Below are 15,044 nucleotides of genomic sequence, written 5' to 3'. Positions count from 1 at the left end.
ACATTGCCAACAAAACATCAAAACAAATAGATAATTGCAGACAAAAACTGTAAATTTAATGACCTGCAAAGCCTAGCCCAACAAACTGGCCTGCCCAAGTGGCAGTTCCGAAGGTACATGAAAGTGGTGGGTGTGGCTAGATGTAAATGGAGCGGGTGGCATGTTGAGCCGGAAGAAACTGTATACTCCGGAGGACGGTTGGAGGCCGTGGTGTCCAGATTATATGGCTGCATGCTGAACAGGCCTTACCCTCAGGGTCCTAAAGTGCAAATCACTCTGGGTATCGGATTTGCGAACTGTTATTATGGGAGTGAAAACAGATGCTCAGTTTTCCTAAACACGTATCCCAGAATGCTCGCTTCAAACTAATCCAAATAAATGTGCTCCATCGTACATGTATGACCTCCATTAGAGTGGCTAAATTCAACAAAGGCAAACACTCGACTTGTCCCTGGTGCCAATAAGACGACGCAGACCACATGTTCTGGTATTGTGTAGAAGTGCAAGGTTTCTGGTCCCGCATCAAACAAGCTTGCAGAAAGACGGGTGTTGCCAAATACAACTGGGGCCCGATGGAATGCCTCCTCGGCACATATCCCAGGAACAGCAAATATAAACATATAATTAAATTCATGGGCTTGGCCTGCATTCTTGCTAAACGTGGCATTGCTATGTCCTGGAAGTCAGCCAGGGGCCCACAATACCAACGGTCGTACAGCGAACTCCAAATTTGGAGTGAAGCTGAGACTAAATTGTGGGCTAGATCATTACTCTGCTTAGATGAAACCCTTGGGGACTCGTATGAATCTTGCAAAGTGTTTGTTTTCAATATGTTTCACCCATCTGACGATAAGCCACCATGAATACCCTGCTACCTGACAACTGTGTTTATTATGTGTAAATATAAGTTTCCTGATGCACTGCCACTATTGCAATTACTGAACCACTTCTTCTGTATTTGAGCCTAGTTAATATGCCTTTTGTTGTTTTGTTTTGTTTTGTTTTGTTACGTTGTTTAACTCATTTTACTTCGTTGCTTTCGGCCATGTACTTAACCATGTGCTGTACAATCACTGTTATTTTGTTGACTGTTGCAACCATCTTTTGTTTGTTAATAATAATAAACACATTTTTTTTAAAAAAAAAATAGATAATTGCAGGTATAGGTTAATGTAGCAGAATTCCATTATATACATTTGCTTTTAACACCACAGCAATATATTGAGGATTCCCCAATTGCCATGTCGGGTTATTTGTCTTGATAAATACAGAGCATAAATAAATCCTGCTACAGGGGAATACTAGGGTACCCTGTGCTGTATTATTCATGAATGAACTGGCAGTCGGATTCCATCATGTAAGGTCTGCCCACCCCCCCCCCCCGCACTGGAAGAGACTGTGGCTAGGTAAGTTCTCAGGCTAGTCCATACATCTTTTGGCCTACTGGTTGCCAGCTATTGTGCTGCATACTTTATCTCCTGCTCTTTGTAGAACAATAGGTCTTGTTGGCCATTTTATAATAAACGGGGGCCTAATGGGAATGAAACGAGAAAGGCCTTCATGGCAAAGCCTATCTCAGCCATGTGTGAAACCCTGAGCTAAATATCAAGCACAGAATGTTATTCATTTGGGGATGCAGCTTAGAGCAGAGAAAACTGTAAGGTTTAAAGTGTTCCAAGAATGAACCATGTTAAATGTGAAAGGCAGGCCCAGAATTAAAGTAGTTATTTTGCAGGAAAACCGCAAGTAATTTAATCAAGTTTATAATTGGATTTCTTTATGTGGCCTTACAATGTGAACTGCATATGTGAAGATGCCATTACAGAAAAGGTTGTATTCAAGTCAATGTGAGAATATAAGAACAAACCACTACAAACACAATTGTGCCGATACCCACTACACAGATCCCCATTAGTTCCTTACAGTCAGTACGTACCACCATTAACCCTCAGAAAGACAAGGCTAGGAAACAAGAAAATTAAGAGGAAAGAAAAAGATAGCAACCAAGTTGTCAATATCTCAAAGTAGACTCTCAGCAAGAAATGCCCTTCCCAACTTAGATCTCTCATTTGTACCGAAGGGGAGGCATCGTATCACAAGTATGATACTGACATAATTGGTACAATTTGTAAAACCTTTATTGAAGTTTCTGGGGTTGGAAAAACTCCTACTTTGCCCTATAACGAAGATAGGAGTAGTCTCGACCATCGAACGATAAACAAATCAGTCCTAGTGGAGTCCGTCAAATCAAAATGGCCTAAGCTAACAAAACCTAAAGCCTGCCCATCTCTTGTACAAAAAAGTGTATAAAGGAGAAATGTATGCAAAAGAAAAATCAGTGTTCAAAATAATAAATATGGCTGAATCAGCTCTCCTCCCCATGTTTAACCACACAGAGTAAGGCAGACTTTGTAGGCAAGATGACGCACACTGGCTCAGGTTTTCAACACAATAAAACATGGATCGAGGCCCATCTGGCCTTCCACGTTAAATTCTCTTTTTCCACTTTCAAATAATCAGTGTTCAAAATAATAAATATGGCTGAATCAGCTCTCCTCCCCATGTTTAACCACACGGAGTAAGGCAGACTTTGTAGGCAAGATGCCGCACACTGGCTTGGGTTTTCAACACAATAAAACATGGATCGAGGCCCGTCTGACCTTCCACGTTAAATTTTCTTTTTCCACTTCCAAATAATGTTTCAACAAAATGTTCACATAGGTCCCCCTCTGTCGGGCTCAGACCTCTTCAGAATTAAGTTCAACAAAACTTACAAGGGGGCTTCCTTCCCCAATCTTATTACACTTTGGGTCTCCTTCAGTCGGGCTCAGACCACTTTCGGATGTTGAAGACCTTCGAATGTGCGTGGCTTCTGTACAGACCACCACAGGACCACTTTGACTAAAAGTTCAAGGTTCAACATTCACTCTCCCCTTCTTTAGGAGTTAATTTTGCTTACTTCGTTTTTGCAGTTCATTCGCTTTACCATTACAAACAATGTACCTTTCACAGAGACTTTGGAGTAGGCTACTTCCTTTCGCCGGACCACTCTGTTACTCAGTATCGCTGATTTCACAGTTGTCCTTATTTCAAAAAGTTAATTCACAGGTCTGCCACCTTTCTTCGTGTCTCATCCACATGCATGCAGCCTTCACTTGCGATAAAATGTTGCCACTTCAAACATTCTTTAACACACAGCGGTCTCTCAGGTCGCTTGCCAACTCACTGGCTGTGTGCATTTCTTTCTTGGTCTTTATGATTTCCCATTCATGAGTCAAGGTTTGTACCAAAGGCTTGGCCATGCCTCCCCAATTCTACCGTTCACCCGGGAGGGTCACTGGTATCCTTGAAACACAATACAGCCTACTGATGTGGAATCTGGCCTTCTCCAAATGGGGCCATTTTGTAATCACAGAGTCTAAAAAAGTGTTTTGCAGCCTCGAAGTAGTGTCTGGTATTTCAGTGATTCCAATGTAGCAGCTAAGGCTTCCTGGCTAGTATACAGTTTGGCACCAAAAAAACATGCTCCAAGATTTTACTGATGGAGGAGTGCCATCTATGGTACCTTTGTTAACTTACTAGGCATTAAAAGGTTGTGCGGTAGCCACAGGTTGAAGACAGAGAACCTGGAGCTTTTCTAGCAGGAGGTACTTGTTTGCATGGCTGCCTAGTGCCACTTGCCTCTAATCATGTGATGGACAACCTCAGAATAGAGGTGGGGACCTTCACACCAAAACGGAAACTGAGTTATCATTTTCTGTAGTGCGCCTGATAACATACTCCTCTTACATAGGTTTGACAGCTTACCAACCTCCACGATATAGACATCTATTTGAGGTCTCGACAAGATCATTAACTTTGCTACCAAGACTGTGTGTGAACTCCCTCACTTCACACCTACTTCCTCGTACCATCACAAAGCTGAATGGCTGGTGATGCAAAACAGGGCCAGATTTAAATTTCTTCTCATGGTCCACAAATCTATCCACGTTAAGGCACCCCTGTATCTATCCTCCTCTAACCAACTCTACAAGCCTTCTTGTAATCTCTGCTCTTCCTCCTCAACTACCCTTGCGGTTCCTCGGCCTCCCTGTACTTCCTCTCGCTTACGCTCTTTCTCTCTTCTTGCTCCCTTTGCATGGAATTCTCTTCCCCCGGACATCCGAAAAACAGTCTGCACAGATGTTTTCAAAATCTACCTCCTCGCCTCTGTGTTACCCTCTTAACCTACCTCGCATCTGCCTGCTAGCTAACAGGTGTCCCTCTCCTCTATTTTTTAACACAATAATTCGGGCAAAACACGCCTGTCTCAAGATGTGTTATAGCCAGTTCGAATCCAGTTTACAAAAAAACCACAGTGGTTAGGGCAAAGATGCAAGAGTAACAAGGCTGTGGTGAAGGACAGAAAGGATACAATGAAGTTCTAACTGTCCCTACCTCCTATACACACCTACACATAGGTAGGGCTGGTGTATCGCTTATCAAATAGTGATAGGAAAAGAAGGAAAACTAGTAACTTCTATCAAACTCACCCCATTGTAAGAAGTTCACTCCTTCCAGACACATCTGTATTTTTCGTTCTTTTGTGATCAAAAGAGCCTTGTTTCTCCTGTATATAAATAAATAAAAGGTAGAGGTTCCTTCCCGAGCTTCCACGGAAGGTATGCCTTAATCTGGCCTCTTGTCAAACCACTTGGGAAAATGCAGGCGCCTAAGGGTGGAAGTTCCGAGACATTTATTTCCATGGTTTATTTGGGACTGGTTCACAAGAGTGGGCAAACCTCATAACTCAAGAAAACAGCCCAAAATGGCAACCTTGTGGGATAGTCAAAGTTCTGGAGTAAAAAGTAAATGTCTTTCAGAAGTTTCTGGCTCTCTCCCAATCGTCACTCACAGTCTCTTACAAAATGAAAGTACTTTTACCACTTGTCATCCTGCAGAAGACTTATACTTCGTTTTTTTAATGCACATCACCCTTTGCTGTTCATGATTTGGAGAAGAAATGCTCAGCTCTGGTCTTCAGACTTTTAGCAGAAGACCTTTGGACCTGCTTGGCCGGTTTCCTATGCAATGGATTCTGGTGGACAGTGACATTTCCTTCAACTGCCAAATAAATGAGGAATATAGCATCTTGCCAGCATCAGATTTGGTACTTTGTCAAGTTTTTCCATCACTGCCTCAAAAACAGCGACAAACAGCCAAGTCTGCCTCAGTGACTTTAATATTGCATTACTATAACAGCCTTAGGACGTCATAATACATGGTTAATAGGCTGAAGAATGTTCAAAATTCAGTCACTGCTCTGGGTTGCAGCTTACCTTACTGCTAACCCATCACCCTGCACATTTCTCGAATGCAATTGCTCCCACTTTTAGACAGAGGATCATGGTTAGGGCTCTCCACATTGTTCATAAGTATCTTCAAATCATCAGCCCCCAATCACTACAAATTGATTCCAACAAAACAGCAAGGTTCCCTACTCAGGATCCATACATTGTACAAATCCCCGACAGGAGGGTATACTTTGGCTGCAGGAGCGGGAATTCCCTGTGAAATATCCTCTGTCTAATAGACAATTTCCCAATTTCATAAGCAACTTAAAGCCTGATCTTTTCTCCCTGTATAGATTTTTCATCTCTTGATTTGCATGTGTTCTTTTCCCCTGCTGTAATGGTACGGCAGTATCAAAAACGATGGTCTGGAGGATTGCCCAGAGCAATACCAGTGGTTATGAATATTTCAAAACCTTCCAGCCACCAACCTTTGGTTTTGCTACTCTTTTGGTCCAGGTCAAGTGGAATACACTACCTCCGTGCCAAGGACCTTTAATTGGCAATAAAGAACTCTCTGAAACAAGCTAAAATAATGAAAGAAATACTGCTATTTTGGCTCCTTTAATCTTCAGGCCTGATTTCCCTCTAGCATGGGCATCTGAATTACTTCGAGTAGGACAGGCAGATATTGGCCTTGCAACCCTTCTCAAACTTTTGGAGGAATGATGTCCTCTTGTTAAAGGTGTGTATGCAGATCTGTGTGTATTCCTAATCTTCTGATGGCCGAAAGACAATTGCATCTCCTGCTGACTATATTTCAGTGAAAAAATATTTATGCTTTGGGGTTTTCCCCAAACAGGAGAGAATAAGGCCCTCATAAGGGCTCGTTTGAGTACTCTTTCAGCTGTACTTTGCCGTTCTTATTTACACTTTCTTTATCGTCAATCAACAATCAAGCTTTCAAAGAATTTGCCAAACTGAGCTCTATAATGTCCAGTATATGTGGAGATGTAACCATAAGGTGATAGATATCTTGCTTTACTATCTCCTGTTTGGATGTTCTTTGCTATATTGTAAAGCTTGTGAACTCCCCTGTGATTGCCACTGGGAGAGCTTCCCAAATTAAGCTAATATGGAGGCTGATCACATTCGGTTTAAAACAATTTTTTTTCATGAGAAGACAATAAAAAGGTCACACCCTGTCTGCAATTGACACTTTTGATTGTGACAACGGCATGATTCACAATACAAAATGGACGCACTGAAGAACGGATAATAGCTGGTGAGAATAATGCTGCTGGGCAAAGGAAAATAGGGAAACTGAGTCTTGGGGCACCCAATGGTCCAGATAAGATCTTGAGATGGGCGTTTAAAACTCCTACATTTGGCAGTTTGGTGCATAATGATTTTTCGTGGAGTAAAACAATGTTTTCCATTGCAACCTTGTACATTTAATTTTAAAATCATCAGTGTTTTTGTTCACCAGATTTTTACTTTGTACTCACTAATACTATACGTGATTTTTCTGTATGAATTGACCATCTTCAAATCAGATAGCACAATAGTGAAGCTCGTTTGTGGCTTGTGCATGTGATTGTTGTCCCAAGTTTATGAAAGACAGTATACGCGTGGTATGCAAAATTAGTTTCCTACAAGCATGCAACTTATAGTGGCACCACTTGTAGGTGCTGTGCTATCAGAAATCACTTAAGTTGTAATTTGGGTTTGGTGGTGTTTGATCGTCTGATAACTGATCGCGGAAAACTGTCTGAAAAAAACCTGCCCGCATGCGATCAATTATCAGAAGATCAAACGCGCTCACACCAACCCACACCCCCTAGCGCCCTCCCTCTATCCACCTCCCTTACTTACCTGTTTGCTTGCCACCTGGTCCACTTCAGCCCTGCAGCGTCAGATCCGTCCCTCTAACACGGGTTGGATTCGAGGCCGGAGGGTCCCTTTTGCTTCTTTTTTTTTCGGGCCCCCGCCTCCAATATTGAGGAAGCGGAGTACATCCCTGCAACTCCCCAAGGCTAATACATACTGATCAAAGGGAGCGGGGTACACCCCCGCAACCCCCGCTCCACATGTTCAGTACATATTAGCCTAATTGTTTGTTTTTAATCGATCGAACGGTACTGGCCAAATTCGGTCAAATGTATCATTCGATCAATTAAAAACGAACAATTATGCTAATACCATAATTTTAGTCATGTCTATTGAATTTATAAAGCAGTTTTATTTAAAGACCTTAACAGGATTTAGAACAGTAAAGACATTTTGAAATCGATGTGTGTTGTGTGAAACTATCAAATCTCAGCATATCCCGAATGCAGAAAATGGATGCCACCTCGGGTATGCGTGGTTGGTCCCCGAAATAGAAGCCATCTATTCCCATAATGAGAAGTTTCCATATCATAAGATGAATGGTGAGGGAACCGTTGTTTTAGGGTTTAGTGTGATAAAAGGCAATTAACTTTTTAGAGAATGCTCTGCTGATGAACACCACGTCATAGAAGTTTACTTCCTTTCTCTGGCTTTATCTGGAATCAATAAAGGGGAGTACACTAATTTCAGTTCTCCAAATCCGGGGCTAGGCTACACAGAAAAACAATTGCTCTGTGGTGGTGTTCACTTAATCCTCTACCTGGCGTTGGCCTTTGTGAAGATTCACTAGGTGTCATCACTTCTCCCCAGGGGGAGACCTTTCCCAGGAGGCTAGGGAGGTGAGGCTCCTACTCGGTATTCCCTCTAAGTGTGTTTGATGTAAGAGGACCTCATGAGGAGGGACTCCCCTCCTGGGGAGAAGGACGACCACCTGGGTAAATGTCGGCACAACTCCCCGAACCTAACACTTTCAAGCCCATCACCAGCTTTTCACCAACCCCCCCCTGATAGCACTTCTATTTGTTATTGTAACATTATACCAGTTACTTCTACTGAGACGAAGAAGATTGCTAACAATACAGATATTATGACTAACTAAAGTACTACCGCAAAGAAGATCATGCAAAGCATAAAGTTTACCAGCAAGGCCAGTACTAAGACGAAGTGGCCCCCAGTAGCCATGAAGAATGGCACAGAGAAGGTACAGGAACGGTATAGACGTCCGAGGGGAGTCTTCCTGAGAAACACAAAAACTAACAAAGGACTTCGAGAAGGGGAAAAGCATACAAGCACGAATGACAGTCCAACCCAGGAAGTTCAAAGGAAATGCAGAGGATGTAGTGGAAAAGCCAAGAGCAGTCTGCTCCCAAAGGCAAGAGACCGACAACGGGAGTCCTTTGCGGGTACTGTAGAGCTGGTCAAGGATCTGACTGGAGCCTGGAAGACGGTGGCGTGATCTCTGGGAGGTGGACTGAGCAGTCCTGTAATGGCACCTACACCATCGGTGAAAAGACCAGGAAGAAGCTACGTGCAGCGAGAGCAGCAGAAGCCGGAGACGCCTGTGCAGCCCGGCGAGAAGAAACAAGCACCCAGGAAGAACTGGCTAAGAGTACCAGAACCAAAGAAGGAGCGGGCACATCACGGATACCAGTCTGGGCTTGGAGTTGCAAGAGAGAGATAAACTGCATGGGAATAATGATAACAGCTATCTTACTTGTGGCAGTACTTGGATAGCGAGTCAACCAAGGTGGCCTAATGAAAAGTGAAGAGAACCAAGGATATGGAACCCGAACCAAGGTCAAGTCTATATTAATGCAAGTCATCTTCCCTGTGGCAGTACTTGGCAGGGGAGTGAACCAAGTGGGCCTAATAAAAGAAGAATAGAAATTAAGATCTGGGACCTGAACCAAAGTCACATATATCATTATACAAGTCATCCTCCTCAAGGCAGTACTTGGCAGGAGAGTGAACCAAGTGGGCCTGGTAAGAAAGGGGGAGCGAACAGGGTCTGGGACTCAAATAAGTACAAGATGAATATTGGAGGGACGAACCCTCCAAGCAGTGGTAAAGAAAAGACCACTGACAGGCTAAGGAGAGCCTGGGACTGTTGTGAAGAAGACAGGGGAAGAGAAACATTCCCCATGACCTCAAATGAAACTTTGTTGAAACTAATATCCAGGGGAAGGAAGTCATTTCCTCTGGGCACGTTATGAACGTTGTTGATACTAACATCCAGGGGAAGGGAGTAATTCAGTTTAAGGACTTGTGCATTGTTCATCGCGCCTTACATGATCAGGGAGCAGAGTATATGTGCGCCAAGTTTGAGTGCTATGTTCCTAATCGCCCCCTGCAGTCTGCGGCGGCAGGCATGCTGTGTGTACCCCCTTTTTCGCCTTACTCGGGTGGGCAGCCGTGCCTTTTCGATTGCAGCAGCACAATTGTGGATGTCATGAACCACCGCCTGCGCCCATTCTGGATTTGTGGTCCCTGAACCATAGAGGACTGAATTCCGTGATTCTTCCAACATGGCCGTTTGGTGCGGAACGCAGCTTGCTAGTCTTTACGTGCCATGTTCAACATTCTACAAAGCAGACACACCCCCGCAGCTCTGCACGTCTCAACGCTACCACTCGGAGCAGTCTGACGTGTGTTGCCAAAGTTCGCCCGGAACTTCCTTCTTAATAGTCCTGTTTCCCGATTCCTTGAATCTACTTCCTCCCTTTCCTTTCCTCAAACTTATCTTACGATTCTTCCGGGATCCTCACCTGCGCTCGAGTCGCGGCGTTCCGTGCCTCCGAGCTCGGACTTAGTCTTCTTCCTGGTTCCTGGTACTGGACATCCAACCGCCTCCTGAAGTAGGACTGCTATCCCCAAGCTGGAACCAGAGGACCAGCAAACGGGTCTAATCAAATCCCAGACCGTGCGAAAGAAATCATCAAAGAAGGTTGCAAGCAAGGAAAGACAGGTGAGAAGGGGAGAGACTTGTGACAGATTAAAACGCCTAAAAAACGATACGAATACAGAGATGGAAGCGACGGTTCAAGGCCTCATGCGAGTTATGCAGGAATTAACCACTGAATTCCAGAGCCTTAAGGCAGAGAACACAGCTTTAAAGCAGCTAGTCTTGTCTCGTGACTCTGCTACTAAAGAGAGTGTCTTATTGGGAGGAGTGGTGGACAAATATGATGGCCCTTCAATGAACCTTCGTGCCTTCCTTGACTCATGTTTGGTGCATTTCACCTTCAAGCCCTACTACTTTTCCACCCCAAGAGCCAAGGTGGGGTTTATGATCTCACACCTCACCAGTAACGCCTTAACCTGGGCAACCCCCCTAGTCAATTCAGGCGACACCATCCTAGATAATTATGATGGATTCGTCGAAGCCCTAAAAGCCATGTTTGATCGCCCAGAGCTTGTTTACAGCGCTCAGGAACGACTACTTGAATTTCAACAAGGATCCCATGATATGCTTACCTATGTGACCCGCTTTAAACAACTTGTAAAAGAGGCCGATTGGTCCCAAGAAGCCAGCTTCACCCTCTTTCGAAGAGGCCTAAATGAAGAAATAAAGGACGAGCTAGCAGGGTAGCTCGCCGAAGCTCCTTCCAGGCCCTCATGTACCTCTCCCTATAAATTGACTTTCGTATCTAGGAAAGAAAGGCAGAGAAAAGAAAGTCTAAGTCACCATCTGAAAAGGCTGCCACAGACCATTCATACAGACCAGAGCCCGCAGCTTCTCCAACCTCAGATCCAGAACCCATGCAACTGGGGGCCTTCCGTGGACCTATTACCCCACAAGAAAGGATGCCCTGTATTCACACTGGACTGTGCATGTACTGCGCCTCCCATAAACACCTTGTGAGAGAGTGCCCTATCGCTCCACCACGGCGTTCGGGAAACGCCAGCTCCCGATCCTAGATGGGGCACAGTTTCGGGAGAAAGGTGTCTGCTCCTCATCATTCCTTCCTTGAACTCTCCTGGACAAAACAATCTTGTGATTCTACAGGCATTCCTATCGCCTTCCAAGAAAGAATCCTACCCCATCTTGGCATTAGTGGATTGCGGAGCCATGGGCATTTTCATAGATCATGATTGGGTCACTTGTCGCAACATACCTCACGAAACACGAGAGACTGCAACCTGTTGAAGCTATTGATGGGAGACCATTATCTTCAGGACCCATAACCCTTCAAACCAAAGAGATTCTTCTTTCTATAAATCACCACCAAGAAAGGATTAAATTTGATATCATAAGATCTGCCCACTATCCTATGGTTCTAGGCATGCCCTGGTTACAGAAGCATTACCCCTATATCAACTGGGCAGCAGGCTCCTTAATTCTTGGTGCAGAACATTGTATGTCCCACTGTTTGTCCCCAATTACTTTACCAAGTTCCTCTGAAGACTCTCAAGAAACTCGGCAAATTCCAGTCACCGTCTCTAACATTATCCGGATTCCCAGAGCCTACCAGGCATACGCAGATGTATTCTCAACAGCAATTGTTCAAGCTCTGCCACCCCACAGACCAGAGGATTGTGCCATTGACACTGAACCTTCAGCCCTGATCCCTTTCGGAAGAATGTTTATTCTGCCAGAACCAGAAAAAAGGCCCTCTGGGAATACCTGGACACCAACTTGGAAAATGGAACTATTCGACCATCCAAGTCCCCAGCGGGCGCTTCCCTTTTCTTCCTTCCTATGAAGGATTCCAAGAAGCTCAGGCCGTGTTTGGATTACCGTGGCCTTAACCAATGAACGCTCAGGGATCGTTACCCATTGCCTCTCATCTCGGATATCCTGGAAGCAGTGAGAGGTGCAGTCATCTTTACAAAACTAGATGTCAGGGGTGCCTACCATCTTATTCGTATAAAAGAAGGTGATGAATGGAAAACAGCCTTTAGAACACCCTTTGGCCATTTTGAATACTTGGTCATGCCCTTTGGACTTGCTAATGCCCCTCCAATTTTCCAACGTTTCATGGATCGGGTCTTTTCTGATATGTTGTTCCTCCTCGTCATTGTATAGTTAGACGACATACTGATCTACTCCAAGGACCATCTGAAACACGAAGAGCACGTAAGGGCAGTCTTACAACGTTTATGAGAACACAAGCTCCTGGCCAAACCCGAGAAATGTCTTTTCCATGTATCAACTGTTCACTATCTCGGATTCGTTCTTAGCCCAAAGGGGATAGGGATGGATTCTTCCAAGGTTGACTCCATTCTATCTTGGCCTGTTCCGACCACTGTAAAACAAATTCAATCCTTCCTGCGGCTTGCTAATTTCTACATGAAATGTATACCCGCATTCTCTGAGATTGTGCATCCCATTGTCACACTATTAAAGAAAGATACCCCCTTTCAGTGGACCTCAGTCAAGATTCGGCATTTCAACGGTTGAAGTCGGAGTTCACACAAGCTCCCATCCTAGCTCAACCCGACACTAACCAACCTTTTCTTGTTGAAACTGATGCCTCCAACTACGCCATCGGGGCAGTCCTGAAACAGGAACTTGGCGACAAGTTAGAACACCCCATCACCTATCTCTCCCGCACCTTGACTCCCAGTGAAACTCATTATTCCGTCATGGAGAAGGAATTGTTAGCCATTCGTCAAGCCTTCACTTAATGGCGTCATCTCCTTCTGGGAGCCAAACACCCAGTACAAGTCCGCACGGACCATTGGAATCTTCAAGTCCTACAATCCCTGGAATGTAGAAACAGTCACCAAGCCTGTTGGGCCTTCTTTTTTGCCCAATACCAATTTCAAATCCATCATTTTCCTGGAACACATAACATTATTGCCGATGCCTTATCCAGACGTCCTGATTAAGAAACCCTTGAGGACCAGACCTTTCCTAAAATGTTTCCCAACTCAATATTTGTTGGTGAAGCAATCACTCTCCTGGAGGATATTCGAGCCCAAACTCAGTCCTCTGAACCATGGAAGGAGTTTAAGAAGAACAATCAGTGGAATCTCAAATCAAAAGACGGATATCTCTTCAAGGACAATCGACTGATCATCCCTACTCCTGGATTGAGACAAACAAATCACAAGCCTATGCCATGATACTCTCCATTCAGGACACTGTGGCATAACCAACACCCTCCATCTTATACAAAGACAGTTTTGGTGGCCAAGGATGAAGGATGACATCAAGATCCATGTCCAGACTTGTGCAGTCTGTAATCAGAACAAACATGACAATAAAAGACCAGCAGGTCTCCTACACCAACCAGCACTACCAACAAGACCCTGGGAAATCATTACCAAGGACTTGTAGAACTACCTTCTTCCAGAGGCTACACGACTATAATGGTTACCATTGATTCGTTCACACATATGGCTCATTTTATGCCTCTATACAAACTACCATCCTCATCTGAACTCGCTGGGATTTTTCTAGAACACATATTCTGGCTTCATGGATTACCTTCCAAAGTCATTTCCGACAGGGGACCCCAGTACATATCCCACTTCTGAAAACAGCTATGTCATATATCGGGAATTCAACGAGCATTGTCTTCGGGTTATCACCCACAGACCAATGGTGCTACCGAACGAGTAAACCAAACCCTGGAACAGTATCTTCGTTGTTTCGCCACCAAAGTCCAGGATGATTGGTCACTCTTAATACCTGTGGCCGAGTTTGCATACAACAATTCGGATTATTCTGCTATCAAGACCAGTCCTTTCTTCTGTAGTCAAGGATTTCATCCTTCAGTCCTACCATCCGTTCTCCCACATCCTACCCCAGTTCCGGAGGTTGATTCCTGGATTGAAACACTAATCAATGTGCACAAAGAAGCAAAGGAACACCTAGAAAAGGCCCGAAGAGATGTGAAACAATATGCAGACTCCAAAAGAAGGTCTGGGCCTTCCTATTCAATTGGCAATAAGGTCTGGTTATCCTCAAAACTCCTTCCTCGGCACCTACGACCAAATAAATTGGCTCCCAGGTATTACGGACCCTTTTCTATAAAGGAAATTGTTAATCCAGTGGCCTTTCGACTCCGACTACCAGAGTGATGGAAAAGGATTCATCCAGTCTTCCACACTTGTTTGTTAAAACCATATGTTCAGCCCTCTCAAACTGCTCCAAGATCCACCCCAGTGATTATCAATGACCAACTCGAATATGAGGTCTCCAGAATTTGTGACTCGAGGTACCGACGTGGTCAACTACAGTACTTGGTCGAGTGGAAAGGGTATCCTCTCAGTGAGCACACCATGGGAACCCGTGTCAAACATGAATGCCCCCCGGCTGATACGAAGATACCATCTCATCCATCCAAGCAAACCCGGAGGAGCTGGGTTTCGGAGGAGGCATACTATCATGAACCGCCGCCTGCGCCCATTCTGGACTTCGTGGTCCCTGATCCATAGAGGACCGAATTCCGTGATCCTTCCAACATGGCCGTTTGGTGCGGAACGCAGCTTGCCAGTCTTTACGCGCTACGTTCAACATTCTACAAAGCAGACAACCCATCGCGGCTCTTCGTGTCTCAACGCTACCGCTCAGAGCAGTCTGACGTGTGTTGCCGAAGTTGGTCCAGAACTTCCTTCCTAGTCCTGTTTCCCAATTCCTTGAATCTACTTCCTCCCTTTCCTTTCCTTGAACCTACCTTACGATTCTTCAAGGATCCTCGCCTGCGCTCGAGTCACGGCGTTCCGTGCCTCCAAGCTCAGACTTAGTCTCCTTCCTGGTTCCTGGTACTGGACATCCAACCGCCTCCTGGAGTCGGACCGCTATCCCCACGCTGGAACCAGACGACCAGCACACGGGTCTCTACAAATCCCGGACCGTGCAGAAGAAATCATCAAAGAAGGTTGCAAGCAAGGAAAGACAAGTGAGAAGGGGAGAGACTTATGACAGTGGAACAC

Source organism: Ambystoma mexicanum, chromosome 3p, assembly GCF_040938575.1.
Source record: "Ambystoma mexicanum isolate Mex_15411 chromosome 3p, UKY_AmexF1_1, whole genome shotgun sequence".
NCBI classification, from domain to species: Eukaryota; Metazoa; Chordata; class Amphibia; order Caudata; family Ambystomatidae; genus Ambystoma; species Ambystoma mexicanum.
Note: the sequence above shows the minus strand (reverse complement) of the source record.